At 40.8% G+C, this 15676-nt stretch overlaps 1 long non-coding RNA gene across 3 annotated transcripts in view; it reads right to left on the reverse strand.

Moving 5' to 3' along the window:
* Positions 1-15676, reverse strand: part of LOC124860457 — an 81138-nt gene that overhangs the window by 38288 nt on the left and 27174 nt on the right. The window contains exon 1 of one of the 3 annotated variants that reach the window (XR_007036362.1): positions 10492-10713. The exons of the other annotated variants lie outside the window; for them this stretch is intronic. This is a non-coding gene — a long non-coding RNA (uncharacterized LOC124860457). Of the gene's footprint in view, positions 1-10491; positions 10714-15676 lie in introns of those variants that run through there. 3 annotated transcript variants of the gene reach the window in all.

Here is a 15676-nt window from a genome sequence, read left to right on the forward strand (position 1 = left end):
TCTTTTGTTTAAATTCTGTTGAATATTTTATTATTCAGGGCTGCACTGTGGTGCAGTTGGTAGCACTGTTGCCTTGCAGCAAGAAGGTCCTTGGTTCAATTCCCTGCTGGGGGTCTTTCTGCATGGAGTTTGCATGTTCTCCCCGTGCATGCATGGCTTCTCACCAGGTACTCTGGCTTCCTCCCACAGTCCACAGACATGCCTGTTAGGTTAATTGGTCACTCTAAATTGCCCTTAGGTGTATGAATGAGTGTGTGCTTGGTTGTTTGTGTGTTGGACTGGTGACCTGTCCAGGGTGTACCCGCCTCTCGCCCATAACCTGCTAGAGATAGGCACTGGCTTCTCCGCAACCCACAATGGAATAAGCAGAAGAAAATGACTGACTGATTTATTGACTAACCGATAGTAAATTGGTGATATATAAATAAATTGAATTAAAATTTAATAAACCATATTTTTTAAAAGATTTTTTTAAAGATTTTAAACTTTCCTGTCTTTCTGCAGCAAGAAGCTTCGACAAAGTAGACTTTAGTTTTGTTATGCGTCTGATCACTGAAAGCCTGAAATAACTCTGATGTCATCAGGAATTCCTGACGCATGGACAATGAATATCTTTATAATGACATACCTCAGGTTACACAGGACTAGCATTTTTGTGAGCCAGGATTTCTTTATACTTTGAAATTAAATGGCTTCACCTCCTTGTATTAAAAGCGGTTCAATTAGGAATTGGTCTGTTCGTAGTCAGTTAGGAGAAACCTGTTTAGTGCCAAATTAAACTCTTCACAACAACATGAAGGCTGCTGATTCAGTCAAGTATTTCTTTCATTTAACAATACCAAGCTGTGTTGCATTTAATATTGCTGGAAAGCCTGATTAGTCACCTTTTGAGAAACAACCTGTAAGACTGGGATCTGATTGGCAGCTAAGTGACAGCAATCGGGCACAACCTGTGAGTGCTCTTTGCAGTAGTTTTCCTGCACAACACTTTTACTTCTACGAGTAATATTATTTTGAAGTAACACTACTCTTACTATGATACACTTTGGGGTTTCTCTACCTACCTCTGATTATTTAGCTGATTAGGATCAAACAAGTTTTAACTAAACATGCACAGACCCACACAGGTAATAGTGAAGGGAAACTTTATTTAAACTTTTATTTATACAAGCTTCTTTTTTCTATTTTTACTTTGTATTTGCTGAGTCTGCAGTGCTATTTAGAGATGTACAGTACAGACCAAATGTTTGGACACACCTTCTCATTCAAAGAGTTTTCTTTATTTTCATGACTATGAATATTGTAGCTTCACACTGAAGGCATCAAAACTATGAATTAACACATGTGGAATTATATACTGAACAAAAAAGTGTGAAACAACTGAAAATATGTCTTATATTCTAGGTTCTTCAAAGTAGCCACCTTTTGCGTTGATTACTGCTACGCACACTCTTGGCATTCTGTTGATGAGCTTCAAGAGGTAGTCACCTGAAATGATTTTCCAACAGTCTTGAAGGAGTTCCCAGAGATGCTTAGCACTTGTTGGCCCTTTTGCCTTCACTCTGCAGTCCAGTTCACCTCAAACCATCTCGATTGGGTTCAGGTCAGGTGACTGTGGAGGCCAGGTCATCTGGCGCAGCACCCCATTACTCTCCTTCTTGGTCAAATAGGCCTTACACAGCTTGGAGGTGTGTTTGGGGTCATTGTCCTGTTGAAAAATAAATGATGGTCCAACTAAACGCAAATCGGATGGAATAGCATGCCGCTGCAAGATGCTGTGGTAGCCATGCTGGTTCAGTATACCTTCAATTTTGAATAAATCCCCAACAGTGTCACCAGCAAAGCACCTCCACCCCATCACACCTCCTCCTCCATGTTTCACGGTGGGAACCAGGCATGTAGAGTCCATCCGTTCACCTCTTCTGTGCCGCACAAAGACACGGTGGTTGGAACCAAAGATCTCAAACTTGGACTCATCAGACCAAAGCATAGATTTCCACTGGTCTAATGTCCATTCCTTGTGTTCTTTAGCCCAAACAAGTCTCTTCTGCTTGTTGCCTGTCCTCAGCAGTGGTTTCCTAGCAGCTATTTTACCATGCATTTTACCATTTTCTTTAATTTCTCCAGTGCATGTAATGCAATCCAACCTGATTTGCTTTGTCAGAAACTCCAGAAGACTCAGGTGGAGGCCTCAACAATCTCCTGGATCAAAGACTACCTGATAAACAGACCACAGTTTGTGAGACTGAAGGGTAATGAGTCTAACCAGGTAGTCAGCAGCACAGGAACACCACAGGGGACTGTACTCTCACCATTCCTTTTCACTCTGTACACCTCAGACTTCCAGTACAAGACAGACTCCTGTCATCTGCAGAAAACTCGGATGATTCTGCAGTCGTGGGGTGGATGAGAGATGGACAAGAAGCTGAGTACAGGAAGGTGGTGGACCGCTTTGTGGCATGGTGTGGAAACAATCATCTCATTTTGAATGTGACTAAAACAAAGGAGATGATTGTAGATTTTAAGAGAAACAGGAATAAGTCAAAAACTATTTTTATCATGGGAGAAGAAGTGGAGGTGGTGGAGGAGTATAAATACCTCGGTGTTCACCTGGACAACAGACTAGAGTGGAGATGCAACTGTGAAGCCATCTATAAGAAGGGACAGAGCAGACTGTACTTCTTGAGGAAGCTTAGGTCCTTTGGTGTTTGCAGCAAGATGCTGCATATCTTCTATACGTCTGTTGTGGAGAGTGTGATCTCTTCTGCCATCATCTGCTGGGGAAGCAGCATCAGAACCAGGAACTTAAAAAAGCTCAACAAGCTGATAAAGAAGGCTGGCTCTGTTCTGGGGACTCCTCTGGAACCTCTGGAGATCATTGTGGAAAGACGGATTCTTCATAAAATGAAGAACATTATGGAGAACCCTGAGCATCCTCTTCATGAGACTGTCCTACAACAACAGAGTGTCTTCAGTCAGAGGCTTCTTCAGATCTGCTGTAAGACGGAGCGCTACAGGAGATCCTTCCTGCCCACAGCCATCAGCATCTACAACGGCTCTTTGAGGAAACCTTCATAATATGAGCTATAACAACATTTAATTTCCCTTTGGGATTAATAAAGTATTTTTGAATTTGAATTGAATTGAATGAAGGCCTGATTCACACAGTCTCCTCTTAACAGTTGTTCTAGAGATGTGTCTGCTGCTAGAACTCTGTGGCATTGACCTGTTCTCTAATCTGAGCTGCTGTTAACCAGCGATTTCTGAGGCTGGTGACTCGGATGAACTTATCGTCCGCAGCAGAGGTGACTCTTGGTCTTCCTTTCCTGGGGCGGTCCTCATGTGAGCCAGTTTCTTTGTAGCGCTTGATGGTTTTTGCGACTGCACTTGGGGACACTTTCAAAGTTTTCACAATTGTTCGGACTGACGGACCTTTATTTCTTAAAGTAATGATGGCCACTCGTTTTTCTTTACTTAGCTGCCTTTTTCTTGCCATAATACAAATTCTAACAGTCTATTCAGTAGGACTATCAGATGTGTACTGTATCCACCTCCTGCACAACACAACTGATGGTCCCAACCCCACTTATAACGTTTGAAATCCCACTTATTAAACCTGACAGGGCTCACCTGTGAAGTGAAAACCATTTCAGGTGACTACCTCTTGATGCTCATCAACAGAATGCCAAGAGCAATAATCAAAGCAAAAGGTGGCTACTTTGAAGAACCTAGAATATAAGTCATACTTTCAGTTGTTTCACACTTTTTTGTTCAGTATATAATTCCACATGTGTTAATTCATAGTTTTGATGCCTTCAATGTGAAGCAACAATATTCATAGTCATGAAAACAAGGAAAACTCTTTGAATGAGAAGGTGTGTCCAAACTTTTGGTCTGTACTGTAAATACACAGTATATTTGGTCACTAGAAGTAGTTTACACTGTTAAATCATACATATGTTAGGCTGCCTACCTGCTATAAAAATTTATTAAAATTTTTATATTTTGATCAAGGTTTTGCCTGTTTTATTGTTTGTATTTTTTAACACATTTACTTTATTTTTTGAACACAATTTTATACCGCTGTATTTCTGATCACATTTAAAAAAAAATAAGTTACGCAGTAGTTTAGCAACAAATATTTGTATATTGTTGAGTTATTTCTTTCAAGTCTACTTTCCACTTCTACTTGTTTTGAAGTAAGAAGTCAAGATTCTCTAGACTAGAACCATGAAAGAAGCATTGATCAAGCCTATTTTAAAATGTCACATGGAAATCTGTCTCCTTGAAGCAAAATATACAACAAACAGATGATCTAATTCTGTACTGTAGATTAGAGTGCTTGGATAACATCAAACACCCAGCTAAGGATTGCTTTCTATAGACTCAATTTTATAAACATTATAGTGAGATTTTTACCAAACTGCTGACCGAAATCCAAACTTTATTTAATGCCAGCCATGGCACTATGTCACAGAATACTGTAAATCTCTGAGAACTGCATAGACACACTGATCCATGGGGGGCCATGGCTATCATGTCCCAGACATTGGTCTCTCCTAAGTTCCTGCTGACAAGGTGATCAGGCTAATGGTCCCCCACTGGTAGAACAAAAGACCCCAAGATTTATGTCTGCATAAGCGGCTGTAGGTGGGGCTTTCTGCAGGTACATGCAGTCCAAGCTGATTAGCTCATAAGTGTAGGTCAAAGATACATTAAAAAATAGACAAATGATGAGGGCGACTGACTTGTGTGCCCTGCCAAACTGAATTAAATGAAATGAAACATGATTTTTAAAGGTTGTTCTGTGGCTTTTTAAATTGCAATAAATTGCTTTAACTGAACAAATTAAATAACATATTTATTGTAACTCAGGGCCCAAAGACAAACAGGACACAGATATTCTTGATCCCTGCTTCAAATATCCCCTTTGCACTTAATGGCACTTAAAGAGCGGATTATAGTATATGGTTTATATATATTCTAATGAGGTTTTTCATGTATACCTTATACAAGGGAAATATTGTAATTTTTATGCAATTTAAGCAGTTTACAGATTAGGCTACAAACCCCTCTTATAATAAATATTGGCACAATTGGTGTCGATGTGTAAAAACCTTGAAAATAATTCATATTTTATTACAGTGGTATTATCTCACACTAAAGAAATGATGAAAAAACACATTTTAACCGGAGTACATTCATTCAAAGATGAAAAATGTTAATGATAAGAAATAATCGCTCTTTCCTAAAAATAACTGGCTCAACAATTGTTTGCACACTTAACAATTCCATAAAATAAACTAAAGCATTTTTAATTCATACTTCACGCAATTCATACATACGTATCTTCAAACTTTTGTTTGGTAATCCATGACTTCCTGTGTTCATAAGTAATAGTTATTTCTTTTAGCCACTGGCCTGCAGGCTCATGTTCATTTAGCCACACAGTAATCTGGACACCAAGAGAGGTTAAGATTAACCTTGTTAGCAACAAACCTCCCCCCAGGTAAATATGCTGAGAAATACAAGATGAATAAGTGGAAAACCCCATTATGGTCCCTCTTTAGCATGGTGGAGGATCCACAATGCTGTGGATCTGTTTCTCTTTAATGACTTTGGGAACCTTGGTAGAGTTCATAAAATTGTAGACTCCTTGAAATAGCAAAACATTGCCCATCATACAATCTTTTAGGTGGATATGTACACCAAATGTGGCCAAATCAACATAATAATGGCTTAGCAGACACAAAATAACCTTTCTTCCATCTTAGTCCTCAGGCCGGAGTCCTAAAGAAAACCTGTGGGATGAGCAGAAAGGAGGAGAGCACAAAATAAGTTTTGACTGTGAGATGCAGAAGTGTCAAAACCGGGTCATTCAAGTGAATTATGTCAGCAAACACTGAGCATGCAATTAGTCAGTAAAACAGAATTATCTGTTTTACTGATTCTGAACACTAACAATTTATGACTTATGTAGAGTCAATACATATGACATGAAACAAATTTAAAGCATTTTCGCTGAAGCAGACTTCCAGGTTCTCTCTTTTAAAGCAAGAGAAGAAGACACTGCTCCAGTTGGAATAATACTGTGTTTTAGCCATAACTTTTGATAATTTTACAGCGTTTACATTGTGAAACTTAAACTGTTAAAAACTCTAAAATATTATTTTGACTGAAGGATTTATCCCCCTTACTCCGCAGATCGCTCAAAGAAGATATCAGTGATTTACAATCTATTACAGTTAATATTAACAGAACAAATGCCCTGGAGATTAATTTAATATGATATGAATCAATTATAATATTTTACAAATTTGACCAATTCAAATTCTTAGGATGTAATTTTTCTTCCACTAGATAAATGTACTTAATTTAAAGGTTGAATTTTTCCCATTTTTGTCAGTGTGAGATTAGACTTCTGCTTAAAAAGATTAAACAACTTTGAGGGCTATTTTACAAATATTCACCAGGGGTGCCATTAAGTCAGGAGGTGGTTGTGGATGTCGTAATGCAACTTCACTCCCTAGGTTATCATTGGACAAACAACAACGCAAAGATTTTTGCCACTTAACTATAATATATATTATGAGACATAAAAAAGGCATGTTATAGATGTTATTCTTTGTATTTCTTATGCCTTTTTGAAAGTAAAAATCATCCACTAAGCCTAGTTTCCCTCTGAATTTTCAAGCCTCCCAAGAGCTTTGGATGTGAAGGTGTGAATGTTAAGAAGGCCCAATCTGTGTGCCACAGAAGAAAAAACAATTCATGCTAATCTGCTGCCACAGACAGGAGTCCAGTTAGGCCAATCAGGAGAAGAATCATCTGGAGTGGAGAGGTCTCACAGAAGCCCAGATCAGGACCCTGATTGCAGCAGGGTGAATTACAGCTCGAGAACGATGATGGCTGCCTGGGTCAGCTCTGATGGAGCTCTAACTGCAATGACATAGACATCTTAAACTCACCTGATGTTCCTGCACCGATGTGCATAAATGCATGATTTCAAACTCAAACATTGACATATCCACCGACACCACCAGAATACCTAAAAAAAATTTCTATTAGTCTAAAGGTACCGAGGTCAATCCTTGCCTGGTTTACTTGGTCTTCAAAGCCTCCCCTCAAGGCTCGCATTTGACCCTTTGCGTCTTACTAACAACAAATAAACCAAAACAATTCAGCAAGCAACTTCCTATCAACTCAGTACAGATAAAACCGGAAACTACCTTTGCCCTGCAGCAGCGCATGTAAATGTATCAGGGGAAGGCTAATGTTTGCATGAATGAAAGGAGGGAGTTTAAATCTGAGGAGTTCATGGGGGGTTGGGGCATACTGGAGCCAGACTGGGGGAGCGTGATTTAGAGCATACAATTTGATGTGATACTTAGTGGAGATGAACTAACCCGTTCCAGCCTAGGTGAATGGTTTTATTCAAGATGAAGGGAGCATATGTCGGCCTGGGCAGTGGCTCTACTGGGAACGGACTGAGCCTCCCTACTCTGAGTAGGTAGTTCTAGTAGGGATGATGTGAGCATCCCAGCCTGGGATTGTTGTGCAGATACACCAACTATCTCCAGCCTTGGTTGGTGGTTCTGAGTTGGGATGAACTGGCCATCTGAAGCCAGGGTACTTGGTTCTTAGTGGGGATGGACTAAGCATGTCCAGCCTGGGTGAATGGTTGTAATTGAGATGAACCGATGCTTTTCAAGCCTGAATCAGCAGCTTTGGTAGGGATAAATACTGAATTCCAAGTCCATATTGATCATTGTGGTGGGGATGGACTAATTATCTCCAGCATGGGTTGATGGTTTGAGTGGGGATGAACCAAGCATCTGCAACCTGGGCTGGTATTAGCAGGGATGAATGAATTGTGTCCATCTTGGATAAGAAATTCTATGGGTATGAATTGAGCATCTCCAGCCTCAGTCAGTGGTTCTACCAGCTATGGACCGACCATCCCTAGCCTGAAAAGGTAACCCTGAGGAATATGGAGTGACCAAACACTGATGTGTTTGGTCACTCCAGTGTTCATCTGATCAGTGTATAGAATCCAAAAATGAGAAATAGTTTTTTTTACTGGGGTTTTTCTGCACTCTTTGTGGATAACTTAAAGAGATAATTACACATGAATAAACACTGAAATTAATCAGTCAGATTAGATCTGCTTCTACTTGCAGTGAATAGTGATTAAGAAATAGTTATTTCAAGATTAGTTTTCTTAATTTTGAAGTGGTTGCCCTTTTGCCCTGGGTTGTTTGTGGGAGCCGAGGGCCTGGCAGTGATGTACAATACTACCCAGGCGAGACTGCTCTCAGCTTCTAGAATAGACAGGCAAGTACAAGCACATGCATGTGCCCCCTGTTCTGTCATGCTGACCCGCTAAAAACACGGATACAAAGCCACATGGATAATCAGGGTCATGTAACCATGAAGGGATCTGTGCATTGTGAAAGCTGAACAACACTGAGGGGAGATTTACTTGTTTAAAGAATATTTGATTCGTTTATTAACCTGAAAAGTTTGAATTTAAGATTTGTCAGTAGCAAATCGTCTTGAGGACACATCACCAAGTCCTGGCAGTTAAACATTTTAGGACAACCCTGACTTACGACAGCCTGGAAACCATGACTACAGTTACCAAACGGATCCTGTTTTGGACCTTCAGGGCATGACTCACAACACCTAACCCAACACTTAATAGTGTGAAGGTTTCATTGTTGTTGATTCTCTTCTTTCATGCTGCTGGGAATAGACGAGCAGCTTCCAGTAAGAAATTGTACTGTACACCCCAGAACTAAGAGAGGCACCTCTGCTGAGGGTGAAGAGGCAACGGGGGAGGTGGGAAAAGATTTTGAGGGTGCCTAGAGTTTTGGGGGCTGAGTGGGTCTATTTAGCCCCCAGCAGATTGCCCCCTCTCTCCTTCCAACCCCCCTTCTCCTCCTCTACCCCCTCCTCCTCCTCCCCTCTCCTCCCCTGGCTTTGTGTGCCTTGAGCCCACTCCTCCCCCTTTTGTCACCCGGGCATTCCGCTTTGGTTAGCACACACAATGGGCGCTCAGTGCTCACCCTCCTGACACTGCATTCTGCCTGTGCACTAGGGAGTGGGCACGGGAGGGAGAGGAAAAGGGGTCCAGGGGGGAAGGTTAAAGGATGACAGCAACTCACCCCATGTGACCAAAATGCCATCAAGTACCAACCACCACCCCCAGCTCTCCGCATCTTTCAAAGACCGCCGTCCAACTTCACCCATCCGTACAGATGGGCAGTAAAAGTAGAGCCAGTGGGCCTGTTGGCACGGTGAAAAACAAAAACCTCGACCTTACCAGCCAAACAAATGAACAGGTGTTTCTTATGGCTGACTTGAAATGCAGAGCCCTGCCTTCATTGGCTTGCGTTTCTGCCCACACAGCTACATGTGTGTTCCCTTCTTTTCGCTGCTGCTGGGCACACATCCTAAATGGAATTTTAAGACCTGGCTTCAGATCATTTTTGTCTGAGAAATAATCCCCCTACATCATCAACGGTAAAAGTGGATCTGGCATACTTACAGAGCCAGGCATTGCTGCTTTGTTTATCAGAGATTAGGTATTCTTCCTGGCCTCCAGCAGGTTACCCTGCCTATACTGTATAATGATTCCCTTTATTTGGAGATGTAATGGAATATAGTATTTTGCAAACAGATGCATTTACAAAACAGATAAAGATAAGTCACTACATATCTGGAGTGATAAAAGCAGAAATTCCCAAAGCAAATGAGTAATAATGCTGTGCTGCTTCAAATGAGACTGAAGCCACAGAACTTGTATGACTTTGCATAGACTTAAAATTTAATGCCAGTATAAGGAAGTAACTAGTTGTGAAAGAGAGGATTATTGTGTGTGTGTGTGTGTGTGTGTGTGTGTGTGTGTGTGTGTGTGTGTGTGTGTGTGTGTGTGTGTGTGTGTGTGTGTGTGTGTGCGCGGCGGGTGTGGGTGTGTGTTTGTGTGGCAGAAGCTTGGAGGCAGGTGGGGGGTTAGTTTGGGTTTCAAAGACCCTGCTTGTTCGCCCATATTTCACACCACGGTGACATCTTAAAGCCTAGACAGGCCTGGTTGCTTCACCCTCTCTTTCACTTTCTGAGAAAAAAAGGGGGGAATTGGGATGAGAGGGAGGGGGCACTGAAATATATGCAAATGGTTCCCCAGAGGGGATACGAATTTTATGGGTTTAGAATGTAGTTCAGCCAACCTGAATAATCAAATGTGGGAACAAAAAACAAGCCCCCATCATTCCACCATCATAGTTCCATATACCTCGAGATTAAACAGATACCACCTCCCTGCAACTTTAAGGCCTGGTCTCAGTTCCCTCCGGCCAGGCCTTTGCATGGGAAGAGCACAGAGCATCCAAACTTTTATTAGGATCTTACGGGGCAAGACTTAGAGAGAAAAATTACAGGGGGGGAAAGAGGAGGAGGGGAATGAGGAAACAAGAAGAGAGGCTAGTGTACCTGATCAGGCAGAACTGCCGGCTTCTGATTACGACACCATTTTCTCAGCAGGCTTCTCAGCCTCATCCTGCTTTTGTGAATATGGAGCGCAGGGCCAGCCAATCCCCACAGCGCTCGCTCTCGTCTAATGGCAGAATTAAGACCGTTTAGAGTGATTTCCTCTGCCTTCATGGCCGCTCCCTGAAAGAGCTGAATCTTTTTTCCCCTAGCGCCGATTTACAATGTGGGGGGTCTGGCATGCAACTGGTGAGAGAAAAGTTCTACATGACTGAACATAACATTACAACAGGTGGGGAAATGAACAGAGACTGCAGAACATTTTACTATCATTTATACATCGTTAAAAAACCAACGTTTTATACTTACTTTTTTTTTTGTTTAGTTTTTTAGCAAACTAGCAATTCAATTTAATTCAGTTTATTTATATAGCACGAATTCACAACACATATCGTCTCAAGGCACTTCACAAAAGTCAGGTTCATACATTCCAATTAATCTTAATCATTGAACAGTGCAGTCAGAGTTAGTTATTTATTCAAATTGGATAAAAAGTTTTTCTGTCTAACGAAACCAGATTGCATCCAGTCAGTGACTTGCAGCATTCCCTCCTCCCGGATGAGCATGTAGAGACAGTGGACAGTCACTGGTGTTGACTTTGCAGCAATCCCTCATACTGAGCATGCATGTAGCGACAGTGGAGAGGAAAAACTCCCTTTTAACAGGAAGAAACCTCCAGCAGAACCAGGCTCAGTGTGAGCGGCCATCTGCCATGACCGACTGGGGGTTTGAGAGAACAGAGCAAAGACACAAGGAGAACAAAGAAGCACTGATCCAGAAGTACTTTCTATGGGAAGGAAAAGTAAATGTTAATGGATGTAGCTCCTTTAGTCGTTTCACCTAGAAAGAAAGAACAGATAAACTCTGAGCCAGTTTTCAAGGTTAGAGTCTGAAAGAGAGCACATAGAGTTAGTAACAGTTAAGCTCAGTCAATCGCCATGTCTAGGAGAGAGAAAGGGTTAAACACTAAAAGACAGGGCCATATGGATCATCAGTAGAGGGTGAGCATTAAGTGGTTGCCAGCAGAAGCTCGGACGGTTCCCCTCTCCAGAAAGGTGTCACAGGTAGACACTGAGTCAGGCCAGGTGTAGCTTCTAGGAAGAGAAAAGAGGGAGAACAAAGTTAAAAGCTGAAATAACAACAAATAATCCAAAATTGGAGAGTAGTGTGAGAATGTAGCGAAGAGGGTGAAAGTGGTCATTATGTCCTCCAGCAGCATAAGCCTATAGCAGCATAACTACAGAGATAGCTCAGGATAACCTAAGCCACTCTAACTATAAGCTTTATTAAAAAGGAAAGTTTTAAGCCTAGCCTTAAAAGTAGACAGTTTGTCCATCTAGAGCCCACTGATAGCCATTGTTATACTAAAAACCACAAGGATTGGGATACCTCCCTCTGTCAGACTGATTATAACCATTGGAAAAGAGAAGGGGTCATACAGGTAGCAGAAATGGAGGGTGTGTTTGCACCTCAACCATAACTGAGCCGGTTTAGGCTAAACCTGACTCCCCCTTACTCCATCCAACAGGGAGGGAAGAAGACGGAGGTAAAAAAATAAGGAAGATAGTTCAGGATAACCTAAGCCACTCTAACTATAAGCTTTATCAAAAAGGAAAGTTTTTGCCATTAAATTGAAGAAAAAGAAGAAGAAGAAGCAGCAGCACTAGCGCCAAGATGATGGACCAAGAAACTACGGTACAAAGCCAGGTAATGTTAAAAAGTTTATATATGTCTTAATGTCGTTAATACATGCTCTTGGTCCGTCATCTTGGCTGCTGCTTCTTCTTCTTCTGCTGGCGGTTCGCAACAAATTCTGAGGTGCTTACCGCCACCTACTGTACATCATTGTATAACTCCACCGACTATATTCTATGTTTTAGTTTTGTATTTCATAAAAATAAGAACCATGCTTTATTTATAATACTCTTGATTCCCCCCTATCCCCCCTCTGTTCCTAATAGTCCTTTTAGACTGAATTATCTCCCATTCTGGCACTACGTTTACTGGTGGTGAGGAGTGTGACAGCGCATGCGCAACGCAAATCGACTAACTCTGTGCCCCACTAACCAGCCTGAGATCACGTGATGCCAAGTCGCTGATGTAAATTCGTATTCTCATAGAAAAAAATTCGTATTCACAAACTGTTATAGCATATTGTATTCATAAAGAATAAACCACAACTGTAAACTTGAACTTTGTGTTTGTAATTTCTTGAAGCTGTAACATTTTAGTCTGTATTCTTATAGAGAAAATATACAATACCTCTTTTGGATTTTACTTATGCACAACTATTGACTAATATGCACACATTTCCGTCTTTACATACACATTGTTTTTGACAGCGTTCTGTCAACACATTGTAATGCATAATTGGAGAATGTAAAGAAAAGGACACAAAGTTTTTAAAAATGATTAAAAATAAAAAGTGTGGCATACATTTGCATTCTACCACTCAGTCAATATTTAGTTGAACCACCTTTACTGCAGTTAGATCTTTTGAGGTATGTCTATACTATCTAGGAACAAAAAAATTGCAAATTCTGCAAAATTGCTCAAGCTTAATTCAATACAGTTCAGTTGATTTCTTTATTTAGTTACAGTGTTTAGTCAACTAAGTTACCCTGACCCTAACCCCAAGACTAAGTTTTCACCAAGTTTGCTAAATTGTAATGGATGCCATAGGGAAGAAGTATAACACCCTACATATGAGAGATACACCATAAAAGAGTTGTTCAAGGACTTGAAATGTTTGTGAAATAATGCAACAAAATTACTAAGTTGGAAACACTGCTTTGAATATTTAGAGACTATACTTTTTAAACATCCTTCTCTGCAAAATGGCTTAAGATGAGTCAGATTGGTTGGGGAGTGTCAGTGACTTTTAAACCGTGCCACAGATTCTCATTTGGAATGGGCCATTCTAACACATTAATTAGCTTTGATGTAAAACATTCCCTTGTAGGTCTCACTGCAATTCGTCGTTGTCCAGCTGGCAAGTGAACCTCTGCCCCAATTTCAAGTCGTTTAAAGCATCAAACGGGTATTCTTCCAGAAGTACTTTGTGTTTACCTGTCTCCATCTTTTCATCAACTCTGATCAGCTTCCCCTATCCCACCACCATGTTTCACAGTGGAGATGGTATGTTCAGGGTTATGTTAGTTTGGCATGTAGATGAAGAAGTTCATTTTTGGTCCTATCTGGCCAAACATGTTTATTCTACATGTTTGCTGTGTCGCCTACATGACTTATGGCAAACTGACAAAAAAAAAAAAAAAAATCTTTTACTGGCTTTTAAAGAAAAATGATTCCCTTCTTGCAAATATGCAATAGAGGTTCGGATTTAAGAAGTGCAAGACTAAAAGTTAGTCAACAGATTTTTTCAACTAACACGTGAATCTCTGCAGCTCCTCCAAAGTTGTAACTTACCTGTGTCCATGTTTGGTTAATAAAATGGACAATGCTCTTTGAGGTTGTCGAAATTTGTAACAACTTTATTCCCAAAGAATGTTTAATAGACAAATGAAACCTTCACAGAACTGTTGTATTATAAGAAGATAACGATATACACAAGTCGACCCTACTTAGTAATGAGGTGACTTCTGAAGGCAATGGTTTGCATGTCTTTTTTTTTTTTTTTAGGGGCATCAGCATGAACAGGGGTGACTGTAAATACACCGCACAATTTTTTTAGATTTATTTGAATAAAACAACCCTGGATACATTTTCCTCCACTTGGTGGCTACTTTGTGCTGATCTATCAAATAAAATCTCAACAAAATACAGTGAATTCTGAGGTTATAACATAACAAAATGAGGAAGATGTCAAGGGGTACGAATACTTTTATGGGGCACTCTAATTGATGGCATGTTTAATATTTAGTCCTATAGAAAAAAAAAGAAAACATCTCTGAAAATCTTTCAATCTCTTCTTTCACTCATGGTTCTAATCCCTAAATTGTTAAAAGAAAAAAAGTGTTCCTCAGCAGTTTCAGTTTTGGTTGTCGATGGCTGTAAAACATCGAAGGAAACAAAGGAGGACCTGAAACCAAACCTAACAGAGAACAGCAGACATTAGTATTTAGTAGCCGCAGAAACAGTCTACAGTTGTTCCCGAGAGGTTGCAGGAACCTTTATGGATTAAAATTAGACACTTGTTTTATTTTGATTGCCGTACTTACATTTTTATTCTCTCCCCCATCTCCTACAAGACCATTTCAAAATGATTTCTTGGACTTAAGCAAACAGAAAAAACAGTTGACTTCTTTTACAAAAAAATTGCAAAAGTTACATTTAATAAATTCTAAGTGAAAAGGTTATTATTAAGTAGTCCTGCAGCCTTTGCAGAATGGAAGCCATTTGCACGTTTTACATATATGAGGCCCCTTTAATAGTATTGGATCATGACCCATTATGATCAAACTGATTCCTTTTGACACAACACCAAACAGAGTGTAAATCTGGACTCAAATCTGCTTAAATGTGCTCTTATTCTGTCAAACAGCATTATGTCAAGACCATCATTTTGAATTTTGCATGGAACCATATTAAACTGCCACAGTTTGAACCTTTTGCTTCTATGTTTCCTATGCTGTCTAATGAACCCCCCCACCACCCCCTACAAATCCTTCAGCTTTATTACTCAGACTCAAGGGCTGCAGGTGCATGGACCACAAAAGGGAATGCAGGGGAGCAGTGGAGGAGGAGAGGGTGGGTTTGGAAAGAGAATGGTCTGTCGGAAGATAAGAGGGAAAGGAAAAGAGACCCCGCCACTCTCCCACCCTGGGTTAACCTCTACAACCATGTATCCTTCCCCCTGACCCCCTGGTTCCCCACCAAAGTCCTATATGCGCCTCTAAATGCATCTGTTAGCTCTGCCACATGTAAGATGAGTGCCAACTGTGAGTGGTGCTTCCTGGCACTGCCAGGGCTGCAGGAGAGTGTGTGCCTGGAAACAGGAGAGGCAAGCTGGCCATGTGGCGGGAGCGACACTTTTCTTCTGAAGCACCAGAGAAGCAGTAATGACTTAGCCTTACAGCTGTGCCTACTGAGGCTTACCATCCTTTGCAGTGCAGAGGCCCCACAACCTTCAAATCAAATAAAGAAACTCCTGATAGGTGATCAAAGAACA

Source organism: Girardinichthys multiradiatus, chromosome 23, assembly GCF_021462225.1.
Source record: "Girardinichthys multiradiatus isolate DD_20200921_A chromosome 23, DD_fGirMul_XY1, whole genome shotgun sequence".
Classification (NCBI taxonomy): Eukaryota; Metazoa; Chordata; class Actinopteri; order Cyprinodontiformes; family Goodeidae; genus Girardinichthys; species Girardinichthys multiradiatus.